Consider the following 14,989-nt stretch of genomic DNA (forward strand, 5'->3'; position numbering starts at 1 on the left):
ATTTATAGCCGCAGATCAGGTCAACCTTCAGTAGCCCATACAATTTGTACACCTTAAAAAAAACATAAAACAAGCTGTAACAATTCAAACAACATAACAGTAGCCATAAGAGCATGAAATCCGAAACACATGTCAAATTGTGTAATGCAAAATCATGGGAACACCATGATCATTGCACAGAAATTGAAATCACCATACCCACGGCTACACGTGACCAAAAGAAATTCTTATCATGCACATGGCTACTCCTGTCAAAATACACAATGTCCCAATGGCTTGCTGGTTCCCACGACTACACCCACCAAAAATATACAACGTCCTATTGACTTTCTGATACCTGCAACAATGTATGAAAACCATGGCTGAAATCCACCTGGATGGGCATGACATTTCATTGGTTGCGTTTGTAGCCACAGCTATTAAAAAAACATGGCAGGTATTTCCCTGCTCCAATATACTTGAAAACTTATCTGGGTGGCTCTAAAAAGTGCTTGGGTGCTTGAACCAATATATAACCAAAACATATATTTTCAATCAGAAAAATACCCTTGACCTCTACTACAATTCCAACAAATGTTAAACATTCCTCTATGCTCTTTTTGGAGATGATACATTAATTTTATTTTCATAAACAAAAGAAAACCTGTGCTCCCTGTCAATAAAATGTTTCAACATTTGCAGCAAAAACCTCTCACTTCAAACACTCCATCTAAAATAATGTCATAGAATCAAAAAACCTTGTAAGCCAATGCTTTCCAACACATATATCCTCAACATCACTATGAACCCCATTCTCAAATTCTCCACAGTCTCCTGAACAATCAAAATATTCTCCTTCTGAAATTGGTCCATGTTTGAAATATCAAATACACAATGAATATAACACCATGAATAGCCAAATCTACTACAACCACATCTCATTCTCAAACAACAAAAATGTACTATGTCCAAAAACTCTTAATACAATGATACAATATAATCTACAATTTCATTGACATAAAAAAAAAAACATCAATCAAAAAATACATTCTCTGATAGGTTCAACAATTCAACATCAGCTGAGGTACTTGACATCCTATTGGCAACCACCCGCCACACAGACAATGAACAACCAATTAAAAGGAAATACAAACATTACACCTTCTCTCGTCATGTACTCTTCCTCCATTGCTAATTCTAAAATCTGAAGTGTCAAGCAGTATTTCTTTCTACCACACTAAAATGGAAAACATGCAATGGCTGGAGGACAATTATGCCACAAAGGAAGAAATACAAATTGAAGATGTGGAACACAATGCACCAGAAGAAAATACAGCACAATCAGGATTTTGAAAGTACATTCTATATATTCATTCAAAATAAAACTAACCATTATATTTAAAGGAACAAATATGGCTGTTCAAACACATATAATCTCCAAACACATATAATGTATAGATGTACTATAAAACTACAAAAGATTTTTACAATCAACACATACAATTTTAAAGAACTCTATTATATCTTCAATTGTTTAAAAATATTTCAAATAGATGATGAAGTGATTCAAGTCTCAAGAAGATTCCAACAGCAACTAACACAACAAGTACCTACAAATGAAATTATGGATTCCTTGAAAGATGTAAAAGGACTATTACTAAATATTCAACAAGAAATTCAATCTATGAAAAAGAATATTCAAAATTTAAAACGAATCATGGTCAGTAACAATTCTGATAATTGGACAATAGAAGATGTATCATGTGTTCAACCTAAAATTACATGTAAACCCAAAACCACGATTCCCATCTAAAATAAACCTGTTATGAATAAACTTGGTTTCCATATTCATTTACCTTTACAAATATGTGCACTTATATGTATTATAGATGTATAAAAAGTTGTTTAAATGCTACAATAACTGTTGGCAAACACCACATTCAATACACATAAAAGAAAATTCCATTTTTTTCCAAACATTTTCTATAGCTGCGGCAACAAACAAACCCATGGCTCCCGTTGTTTTCTAGCTGCGGCTATAGGAGTGTCTATATTTCTTTTGTTAAACTGAGATTAATATATTAAAAGTGACAGTAAAAAAGCAGAGAACAATGACAGCTTTTTCCGCATTGCATCTTTAGCCGCAGGTGAAAATAATTGAATTTGTCAATGCTGCGGTTAACCGCATCTTCAAAATCCAACAACCTATGGGAAAATGGCGTAGCCACGGTTATTCATATATGTTTAAAAAAATATTTCTATCTGAAATAAAAGAAAAGACAACACACACTTTGATAAACACAATTTAATGCGCATGTTTTTATGACCCTCATATTTTGTATACAGTGAATCACATGCACTATGTGAGATGCAACATTCATGCATACAACACTGTTGTTCTCTTTCCACATTCTAATCATTGGATCATTGGAAAAAAAAACAAATCCAGCTTGTATTAAAGAAGAAACATACAACATTGTAAAAAGGTAATAAACAGGGATATATAAACTGGGTGAAAATAAAGAAAGAACATTATACTGGTGGTTGCAGGACAAAGGATGGGGAAGGATAAGTAAACTTGGAGAACAAGACAGAATAGGGTAGGATAAGCAAACTTGAAGAACAAGGGATCTAAAACCCAGTTTTCTTTCAAGAAAATTAACACCACACAGACACTTGGCAATATTGTGCCATTCTCTTTTTAGAGTTGTCATTGTCATATTCTTCCACAGGTGGACATTCCAACATATCCATCAACAAGAGTAGCAGTAGTGATAATGTCAAAATTTGGGTTCTGAATACATTGACATCCAGAATGAAACCCACTGCTCACACATGGAAAATATTTAAAGTCAAATAACACTGGTCCAGAAAAGATGCAGAGGACATACTTTGCACATTCTGCAACAAAACTCTGAGTTATGGTCCTTCTGATGTTCCGTCTCAAAGCCTAGGAACTTCAATAATAATAAACCATCCAATGCATGTCCTTTGGGATGAGGTGGTTGATAACTATCAAAAAGCAGACAAACATCATAAAAGAAAAATGCATGAGGCCCAGTCCTTGCATAGACAGAGATCAGCACCACCTCCACAACCTCCATCCACCAGGGCAACAATTTCACCAACTGAAAATTAAGCCTCGACTTCAGCAACAAAGTCAACTACACACACTCCTGTTTTACTGACTCCCGATCTTTCCATGATGGAATTCATGTGTAGAAGATCCTACAAATGGGTAGTCAAGAGAGCAGCCACATTTGAGAAATTTCAAACTAGCTGCTGCAAATCCACTACAAAGATGTGCATGATGCCTAGCAAAATAAACATGCATGGGGCCCAAGCATGATGTGCCAGAAAATCAGAACATCAGCTACACTCCTGACATCTCCATAGTGAACATTCTGGAATCAAACCAGACACTCGAGACACCTGCAGCACTCCATTTCAACAATCATCAGAAATGCTAGAGAGATTCAAAAAGAAGAATTTTCAAAACTGTCTACAAATGTGCTTTTCACATCTCCAGCAGTACAACTATGTTTTGAATATAGGTTGACCTTTCACAGAAGTTAACTGTACAACATCTGGTGCAGATCCGCTGGGATGATAAGAATGATACAGATACAATAATATAAAAAATGAAAAATGACTAAAATTAATTTACTTCAAATACAATCAAATACACCTTCAACCTCACTAACATGTAGACAAAAACGAAATGCCTGCATTAAATGCCACTGACTGACAAATCGAATATTGTAGGTCCATGTTAGTGAAAGTTCAAAAATACATTAAAACATACTTGCCACACAATCAGAGCAGATGAAACAAATGATAATAAACACATGTGCTAGCAGTAACTAATACAAACAACAATGCAAATAAACATTAAAACATGTAAACATTTAATAACACTTACTTTCACTTCACCCACACTTCAGGCAGAGTTCTGCAATCAAAAGAATTAAACTGCAGACAATGGTGGCTTTTATACTTTCCAAAATAATGAAAACCAGAAGAAGAGGACTGTATACCAATAAAACTACTAAATTGGATGACACATTTTCCCCACAACCCATCACAGTCAGCTACACAAAATGAAAAGTAACAATAACCAAAAAAAAAAACAATGAAACTGACAGAAAACAATGTTTTCCCCACCTAGCATCTTTCATAGCTGCGGCTATTCGACACAGCTACAGACCCTAGTTTGTATTTGCAGCTACGCATACATTTTTATGCAACCTAAAAATAAAACTTGAAATAAATAGAAGAGAACACCTAAGCCCATCAAATAACACACAGAAATGAAATGTAAAATGTTTGTGCCGTTTCATCCACCTAACAAAATGATTATTATAGAGAAAATGTATATGTTTAGACGTCGCTACAAATATAATCGCCCCTACTGTCTCAACCCATTAAATGATGAATAGTGTAGATGTACCTACGCATGTGCTATCTGTAGACACGGTTATATGACAGCCCTTCATGTACTACTGTTGATAGCTGCGGCTAATGACTAAAACCACAAACTAAAAAGGTACTTCCACCCTCCCATGCTATAAACAAGTGTCCATACCATGCCTAGCAACCCCTCTCCACTCCCCATGGTCCTCCTCGATCTCCCCTAAAACGAACCCCTAAAACACTATGAATGAGTGATCCTAACCCACTCAAAATGTCGTATAGCCACGGCTACCAATGACTACAAACACAACGTGTCATTTGTCCTCGAACAGCCATGGTTACAACACATACACAAACACACAACTTCAACTCGGAGGCATTTTTACCAATGGTTAATAACAGTGAATGCCAAGTGGCTGCTGCATAGTCACGGATAACCACAACAGTACCATCAACCAATCAAAAACTTCAAAACACATACATCAAATACACCCTGCTCATACACACTCCTGAGAAAATTCAAGCTAGGAATTAGATCTGCTAAAAAAATACACTGCCCCAAAACAGTCCTTTTAAGGACTACTTATGACATATGAACACACAAATACAATAAAATATGCAAAAAAATATTGGTTCTCATACTTGCGGATACAGTTCATTGACTTTTATCATAGCCGCGATTAAAAAAAACATTGCTTGAGAAGAGAGTGACTCACTTCAGATTTAAAACTACAACAAAACTTGAAGCATCAATTCACCACAACACAGCTCGAGCAGTAATGTATGATATCTAAAATTAAAGAAAGCTAAATAAAGCTAAAAATAATGACAATAAAGCAAGCAGAAAAAAACGAATATGCACAAAAAGTGATAGCATGAAAAACAATACACAGAGTAAACTACAGTTTATGGGGCATCTAAAACTACAGTAGAAAACATCCTTTTAATATAATTTGTTTTAATTTAAAACAATTCTCTTCTGTTTTTCTCTACAATCTCACATGTACAAAAATCTAACAACACACAACCCAAATAGATAATGCTCTAAAATACCCTCTGAATCACTGGCCTTTTAGCAATGGCCAGTGATGTTTCACCTCCAACGTCAATATACCTATAAAAATAACTTTTAAAAAACTACTCTAACCCGAGGGTATCTGTAGTCCTTTGTAACCGCGGATACAGTCGTGAATATCGGCAAAATGGATGGAATAAAAATGTTTCCCTGCCTTCCAGACCATCACCAAGTGCCCCCCTCATCAATGCCAGCTCCTCCTACACCCCAGATGGCCTCCTCACCTCCCCTTTCCTCTCTCTTACACCCCAGCACACACGCTGTTTCTGTGGCGTAGTTTGCTTTCAGATGTCGGCTATTTGCGGCTATAGCTGAGGCTACAGAAAGCTTTGTGTTGCAAACTTGGTCCCTGGACCCCCTCCATCTCCCAAATTTCACTCAGTGCCCTCTAGCCATACCCTCACTTCTACCCTGATGGCATTTGTATGCGTTTCATTTTCCCATAACCTCAGCTATAGCCGCGAATATCTCTCGCATCGAGAGAAATACAAGATGCCAGCCATTTAATTTCCGACAACCATGATCTTGCAATGCACCATGGGAGATATTTCTCCATCTCCATCAAATATTTAAATAGCTACTGCAAAGAATAACCCCAAACCAAGCAAAACACTCTTTTGAACAATTCATGCCCAAGTTGTTTCAGGCATGGTCCAACTCTGTCCAGCGGTTTTGGCTGTGCGCTTTGGAAAAAACTGACCTTTTTTGTCTGTGGGAAAATCAATGGGAAGTGGGCCACACTTTTTGAAAACAATGTTTTACTCTTCATAACGTTCTTATTTTGAACCCATTTTTGCAAAACTTTGCAGTCTAGGGAGGCATGCAGACTTTTAAGAACTTTTGAAAATTCGGTCAAATCCATTACTCCAATCAAATGTTATTAACAATAGAATTCTGAGAGGTTCTATGTGTCTCCGACTCACCTGAACTATAGAAGGGCACCGGTCTTGTTCAATGGGGACTTAACAGTGCATTCCGACCCTGGAGGGACCGGTAAGTCCCCAGTGAACAAACCATTCCCCATTCCCATTTGAGCCCCCACAGGGCTCAATGGGGATGGGCAGGGTGCTAATAACGGGCTCGCGACTAGCAAGCCTGTTATTAGTGCCCTAGTCCCTTAGCGGGACCCGTAAGGGATGTGTGGTCAGACCACACGTTCCTTACGGTTCCCGCTAAGGGACCTCGGAATTGGGCGGTAAGGGATTACCAGCACCGGTCTTCTTACCGGTGCCGTTAATCCGTTACCGCCCAACACATAATGACCCCCAAAGTATTTTTTTGTGGTGTGTTTTATTGAGTTATCTAATTTTCCTCTCTGTTTGAAATGTTGCTCGAACACTGCAGTGACAGGGAAGTGCAAGAAGCAGTGCAGGATGAAAACAACTTCAGGCAGCTGGAGATATTTTAGGGTGCAGGAACATTGTAGCTGGAAGGAGATAGAGGACGTCATGTGCACAGTGGTCGAAGTGAGCGGGAGCACTCAGGAGCAGTGCTCCTCTACTTTTTTAAATTACCTTTTACAGCTCCTATACTTTTATTTTAAAAAGAAACCGTTCCGGAACGGTTTCGTATTAAATTAAAAGTGTAGGAAGAAGTTGAAACTTGCACTTTCAGTGCACTGCACTGAACGTTCCCTTAAACAACAGGTGCAAGTGTTTGGGGGGGTGTATTGTGTGTGGGAGGGAACGTGATGATGGGGTTTGTGGGGAGTGGGTGCAGGCCAGAGGGAACTTAGTACCACTACTTCTTTTCGTACACTTCGACCACTGCATGTGCACCAAAAAAACACTATGAAGGGGACCAGCATCGGTACATTCTCAGAGTCTCAGGATGTCGGCACTAATTCAACACCTGTGAGAGTCCACTGGAATGACGTTGATGAGCCATATCGGCAAGCTCATTATAAACAGAAACTGAAGGCCCATGGACCCCAGTCAGTATGCTGTTACCTTCAAGAGAACTCCACTACTGTTCCTTTAATATCTTCTTATGTCCGGACTCACCTCTATCTCTTCCACATCCTCTGCCCCTCCGGCTACATCGTCACCAGCTACAAGTGCACCCTCAGCTGCAGGCCATCATCAAGTAGCACTACTAAACATACTCCACTGCTACCAACTCGCGATCTATCGCAGTATCAAGTTATATGCTGCATATGTCACAGTTGGGTCTTGGTGGGAGATTCTGCCCTAGCTGGATGGGTAAGGACTATTTAGAAACACCAGGTCAACTGCCATCACTTGGCATTTTTCTTTAACTTGGTAATGTGTTCTTTCCTCCACAGTTCCACTCTCCTCCTTCGCTCTCTGCCAAAAATGCCCTTCTCAGGGCCACTATCTGAGTTATAAAAATAGACAAATGAAAACAGAGACTGCAAAAATAGATCAGTATGATTTATGTGATCTATTTTGTTCAGTTTGTATTGTTGAAGTGTATTTGTTTTATTCATTGTTTAGCCGTGGTTATGGGAAAATGTTTGAACACAATGATTGATATATATAAGTTCCATTTTCAGATACATTGAGTGAACTATTTGTGCACATTTACAGTAACAATTTAAAGACTCTTTATCGACAACACATATATCTCTAATCAATTTTAAGGTGAATAAGTATGGAAACAAACATTGTTTTAAAAATTTTATCCAGGGGGAATTGGTAGTGGGATTTCTTTTTCTTTTAATAGTTACACAAAATATATTATTTTCATCTGCCCAATTTTCTTCATTTGTCTTCTCCATTTTTCTTTTGAGGTCTTTAATGTCTTATTTTATTGATTGTATCTCATTTTCAAGGTTAATTAAAATGTCTTTAATTTCAATTAGAGTTTCCATGATTTTATTTTGTGATAATTCATCTGGTGGATGTTGTTTAAGTTTCCTGGATACATGGATGACTTCGTAATCTGTTAAAAAAGATTTTAAATATTTTTAAAGAATTGAAGAAATAAATAAAGTCACTTTGCTGGTAGTATCGACAAAAGTGCCATTAAGGGGTTATGAGTGCATTGAGTAGCACGAAATTAAATGAGGTAGGAAAATGCAAGTAGATTGGGAAGTGCTGTCCCATCGGTGGTACCATTCATGTTATAGATGGGAAGAATGGTGTTTTATTGTAACAGCACGTACCAGCTGTATATGTTACACCACCACCCCCATCTTGATGCCATAACCAAGTTTGATATTGCTACTCATCATAGAGTGCTTTATAGTAAGAGACTCTAGAAAGGAACGAGAAGGGTATGCCATAAGCAAATGTTGCCTTCCACATGAAAAAAGAGGCAGTGGTAGAACATGTTATGTAGTCACAATGTTAGAAACACTATGGACTATTTTATGATTGTTTAAGGGACTTACGTTTAGTCACCCTAAGTTTCCTAGGGTCATCCAGATGTGGAACCCTTGCTCACTGTGCTCAGAGAGGCACAGCTCCACCTCACTGATGAGGCCCAACAAGGCTGAAACACGTGTATGGGGTTGCTGTTGGTACTCTTGTTCAGAAGAGTATTGCCATAGCATTTCGGTGCTGGCGGGACAAAGACTGATATGCAAATACCTTCTATGAAAGGTACAGTCAGCCAAAGTGTGGCTGTGGACTCTCGAGTGGGTACCTTCCCAAAGAACAGTTAATTTAGCCGTGTTTGTTCTCGCAGAGGGGCGCCAATGGACTATTTTTTGACTGCTAGAAACACGTGGCAGACTGTGGCCTGATGTGCAGTGTGATGATAGTTGGCAAAACCAAAGCTTGCATCAAAAGAAAAAGGGTGATAGCCAGTGCCGGTGGCTACACATGATACGGTATGTAAGATAGGCTTACATTCTAAATGACTATATAGGTGTCGGGGGGAAATTCTGCCGGGGTCGGCCGGGCCGTCCGCAGACCTCCGGGCAGGGAGGCCCCAACTCCTCCCGTATATCCCAGATGAGATAGAGTATGAGACACACACAAGGAGCAAGGTGACTCTGCTGTTTATTTAGACAAAACGGCAGGGATGGGTCAAGGAGCGTACGCGTTCGTCCTGACACACACACAATCGTGGGGCTCGCAGGCCCTTTTTACTGCATTATGACGCGCTACTTGCGTCACTTCAGAAAGTTAACAAAAAACCTATTGCCACTCTTAATTGGTTGCTCGAGTGGTAGGGTTAGTATAGTACACATATAGAGAATGATATTAGTGGACAAGGTGTAGTCAGGTGGTATATCTGGGTTGTCCCTACAATTAGATACATAAGAATTGTTACATGAAGACTCCTGAGGATTGGCTAATATTACTGACGTCTGAGATAAGAGCCCCATGTTCTGATTGGTGCACCCGTGAGCTTCCCAGCCTGGGACCACCGTTGTTCCCAGCTCTCGGTGTACCTGTGATTGCAACAATGTTTCAATATGGGTACGTGCAGACAATGTGAGGATTTATTCATAGGTGGAAGGCTGACCGCTCCCACTGTAGCAGATGTCCATTGATCCTTTCAAGTGTATCGGCCTGTGTCTCGTAGCGAGGGACCCAGACGCCTTTTCTCTCCTGGGTTTTGGCATCTCGTCAGGTTCGGCTTGGTCACGTGGGGAGGGACCGTGAAAGAGGCAGAATTCTGCACAATTAATATTGTTTTTTCTACTGCGCGTCTGGTTTAATTTGCCGGCGTGACTTTATCGTTGGGGCGCGGAGTGCGAGGTTGCAACATCGTGCCTTTGATGATTTGTTCTTGGAATGTGAGTTTGCAACATTGCGACCTTGGCTGGTTGCTCCACCGGGTTCTTTCTGCAGGATCAGCAACCTGACTCTTGCTTTGTTAATGTCCACGGGAGCTCTTGGTTGAGGCCTACTCGGGCCTGGTGCATAAATAGTCCGTTTGGTGCATAGGTGCTTTTAGGTTATAATAGCATATATTTCCATGACCAGTATCGTGTTTCCATTATACCTCTCATGGTGGTAACGGGTTTCAAGAGAAGCGTGAGCAGGCGTTATAGATGAGTTCATGATGCGTCTTGCGTTTCTGCATTCTGAAAGCCTATGTAAAAATAATAAAGATGCACGTCCGTGAATATGCCTGTCGCCTACGTCAGAGCACTGAGTATGTTCTTCGTGTAGATTGGTGTGGAAATGTTCAGTGTGTATATGTGTACAGATGTGCTTCCCGTTGTCTAGGTCGTCATGGCATCTCTAACGACGTGTGGATTTTAGTCTAGCTGATCCGAGCCGCAGGTGTCGGCATGGCCAGTGCGGGCTGCTGGGCAGGCAGATGGACACATCCGTATGTTCCTGTACCAGGGTACCTGGTCGTCTGGTAAATGGACAAACTCTTCTCGCGGCGGGTGTCTGGCCCGTGACCCTCTAGGCCAAGCGCGAGAGGTGAAGGACGGGAGCCTGGTCTTCCATTCTCCCACTTCAGTCCCCCCTCTGGTCGACTTGTCGACCACAAACATATCCTTCTCGTTATCTCCTCTTACCCTCCATATCTTAGTTATCCCTCCGAGATGTCCATAATGGTTTACATGATCTTCAAATGACCAATACATATATTCACATGTTCCTCCAGGAGTACAGTATACCCATCTTCCTATGTAGCTCCTGGGGTTCCTTGGGTTCTCGATCTTCACTGATGGTGGGTCTAGATGGTTGGTGATGATTTGGGTGCGCAACTTCTCCCTCTCTTGTATTATCACCCCTGTATGCTGGCCGTCATCTGCTGGCATTAAGGGGTGCATTCCCACCATTTCCAGCAACTCGTCAGTCGTGCGTGCCTTCCGGGCCTTCCAAAATCTAATTATGCCAAAATAGTACACCCCACTATTATTTTCAGTCCATCTGACAGCCAAGATGGCATCCATGACCATAATAGTGAAAACCAGCTCTTATCCTTGTCTACACCGTTACTTTCATCCATCATTTTGGAGTGCATCTGGGCCAATTGTGAAACTGCTTCTGTCAGTGTACCATTGTCAGCATTGTTGGCAGGTATGAACGTACAGCAAGATTGTCCTATCTTTGCACAAACTCCTCCTTCCATTGCTGTGAGAAGGTCCAATACATATCTGTTCTGGAGTGCTACCATCCTTACACCTCGCAGCTCCTCTTTAATTGCGTTGAACCCATTTACTGTTGAATTGATGGTCATCATTAGTTCCCATCTGGTTATTTGGAGCCATTTTGCGTTTGCGTATGCCTGCAGTCCCGGATGTATTATTGAGGAGAAGAACATTGCTGCTCTGCTGAATAGTCTGTGTTCTGGCGGTATTGATGTTAGTTCCGTTTCTGACCTTCCCCACAGGTAATTTCCTGTCAGTGGCTCTCCTTGTCTTTTTCTCCTATTTAGGACAGTATCATTGCTGTTGGTCCTGTTCTCTTGCTCCTTCTGAAGTGGTGCAGATCTCTTTCTTCTCTTATCCCCTTCATCCATTTTAGGAAATTTCGCCACGTCGACATTCTTCTTAGGTACCACTAGTGATGGTACATTGACGTGTACCATTGTGCACACACCATTCCACAGGGGAGGCAGTGTATGATATGCCTTTTCTCCACAGGCCCAATAATGGTCCATTATTACTGCTGTTCCCGCTCCCCCCTCAGGTAACTCCATCACGCTTGCACAATTGGTGTTATATCCTACGTCCACCTCTCCTTTATGCTGGTAGCATACTTTGGGCGCAGTCAATGGTAGTATTGTTATTGGGTCTTCATCTTCTTCTACCCACGTGAGCATTGGTACATACTTGATCCACGTCGTCCAACATCGATGATTGTGTGTCTCGATGGTTGAGATAGTTTCTTTTGTTACGATGTTGCTGCCAATCACTCCTATCTCCCAGCTGTTGCCCAGATACACCTTTCCTGTTATCGTCAGTAGCGGCCTCTCCCAGCATCCTTGTTTACCCGGAACTTCAGTGGCGTACCAATCACATGGTAGATACTGCAGTGTTACCTTCTTTTTTTCTCCTTTTGCAGGGCCACTTGTTATGTATCTGAATGCTTCAGCATGTAAACTGGTCTTGTGATAACTCAGATAGGTCTTGAGGAAGTTGTTTTCATATGGGTATGAGTCTCGTGTTTTCCATGTCATGTGCACTACTGTTCCTTGAAATCTTCCTTTCGTTTGGAACAGGGCCAAATATATTATGCACTGTGCTGTCTTTTCATCTATTTCTGTGGCAACAAATGTTCGTGAAGCGCTCATGGCGTATGGTATTAATGAGCAAACGTAACAGCTATCCTCAGTTGTCTGCTTACCAATGCGGGTCATGTGCTGGTACCATATGTTGTTTGCGACGTGTGCTGAATCTTGTACATAATTATCAATACCTTTATTGTCTGAGTATGTGCTGCGTTTAACTCTATTTTGCTTGGGTGCAATGTTACTATTACCACCTGACGTAACACCTGTTGCAGCAGGGAACGGGGGTATATTAGGTTTGGGTGCAGCAATAAAATTGATAGCATAGCTGTACTGCCAGACAGAGGCAGCCAAGAACCCGGTGATCATAAAAATCCCTATTATTTTTATTACATATGCTAATGTCACCGGCATTTTGCTCTTACCTTGCTGCAGTCCTGGCAGCGTATTCTTGTGACGTTAAAGTTGCCCGCCTAAAAATTCTCAAAAGTGCTCGTTATTAAATGTTAGTTTTGTTTCCTTTAAGCTCTCCCTATCAAGTAGTCATTCAGTGCCCAGGCGAAGAGCTGCTCCCACGCTACTCTAAGTGATCGGTCTCTTAGGACCGGCAAGTATGGGCGGAGGTGGGGCATGTAATTTTCTATGGCCAGGAGGAAGGCTGTGTAGTAGACACGTACCCTTCTCCTTTTTAGGTATGTTGGCCTTTTTATTTCGTATACAAATTGGTGTGACAATTCTTCTGGGTAGTTATCGTCTGGCAGCACCATCTACGCCTGTACACTGAACTTGTTAATTAGCTTTTCTTAACAATACAATATTACGCAGTTCCTGTATGTGTGAGAGAAAAAAGAGAACATTCACGTGTTTACATGTGTATTGGTGCAAGCAATGTCCTTCAGTTTTAGTTACAACTGTACTTAGGAGTCAATGGGGGGGGGGGTTTGCGCTCAGATGGCGGAAGTATTTTTACTCTTTGAGCGTGTGACCATGGGGTGGGCAGTATGGGGATCACCCCTTTCTTCGTCAGTTATCGTCTCCGAGGGAACAATTGGGTCGTTGTCTGTGATGAAACTTTCTTCCGCTGTCGGGGATGTTGTTGCTGTTCTTCCAATGGACCTGTCGTTGGCGCTGGGGCGGGTCTGCAGTTTGTAGATCTTTACGTCATGTAGGTGGTTCCAGGCACGCTTATCCTTTAGTTTTACTGCTCTTGTTGATACGTCCTCTACCAGATGGGGGCCAGTGAACCTCTTCTCGTTCCACTTTCTATTGAAATTGCGAAGTAGTACGTGGTCACCTTTGGCAAGTTTGCACAAGTTCTCCTTTCCCAATTCTGTACTTGCGCCTTTTTCTTGATTGCTGGTAGACCCGCCCCGTGTGCGCTCGAGCTGTTGAGACACAAACACGACACTAGTAATCAAAGAAGACACATATTGATACATTTCATCACCTAACACACTCGCTGAACTTTCGTGGTCGGTGAATGCCCTTGACGTTGGGGTTAGGGGAAGGCGCATTTGACGTCCAGTAACCACTTCGTGAGGGGTGAGGTGGTGGTCGGACCCTGGCCTATTTCTCAGTTCAAATAAAGCTAACGGAAGGCAATACAACCAACTTTTCTTTGTTGTTTGTTGTATTTTTGCAATTGCCTCCTTCAATAAGCCATTCAGGCGTTCACATACACCATTAGCCTGTGGGTGGTATGCACATGCAAATTTGTGTTTAATGTTCAGCAGGGATGTGATATGCTGGAACATTTCGTTTGCGAAATGTGGGCCGTTGTCTGATCTTAACACCTCGCACACTCCCCACCTGGGGAAAACCTCCCTTACTATGAATTTGGCTGCTCTAAACGCATCAGGGTGTGAACAGGGCCCAGCTTCAATCCACCTGGAAAATGGGCATACTACTACAATCATATACCTATTACCTTGACATATGTTGATCATATCAACATAGTCAATGTGAAGGTGCCGAAAAGGTCCTTCTGGCCGGGGTATGGTACCTCTTATCACTTTTAGAGTATGACCGGCCGTAAACTGTTGACATGTGAGGCAATTGCTGATAAAATTTGACACATGAGAGTTTAACTCAGGACAAAACCAATCTTCTCTAATTCGTGCTGTTATTATTTCCTTGCCTGTATGGGCAGGGTGATGTAATTGGCTCAGGGCGGTATTTAACAGTGCTAATGGTATTACAACTTTCCCAGTGCCACCCTGGCGCCATAGTGCGTCGGTTGGTGACATTGTACATCCTCTTTTCACCCATACTTCTTTTTCGGCCATTGGTGCAGCCGCTTGTAGCTCCATAATCTGTGTGGCTGGGAGATGGGTGTACCCTTCTCTTATTAACATCTCCCTAGCTATTCCCCTCCCTCTCCCTCTCTGTGAGTCTGTAGGGTTCCATATCTCA

Source organism: Ambystoma mexicanum, chromosome 6p, assembly GCF_040938575.1.
Source record: "Ambystoma mexicanum isolate Mex_15411 chromosome 6p, UKY_AmexF1_1, whole genome shotgun sequence".
Classification (NCBI taxonomy): Eukaryota; Metazoa; Chordata; class Amphibia; order Caudata; family Ambystomatidae; genus Ambystoma; species Ambystoma mexicanum.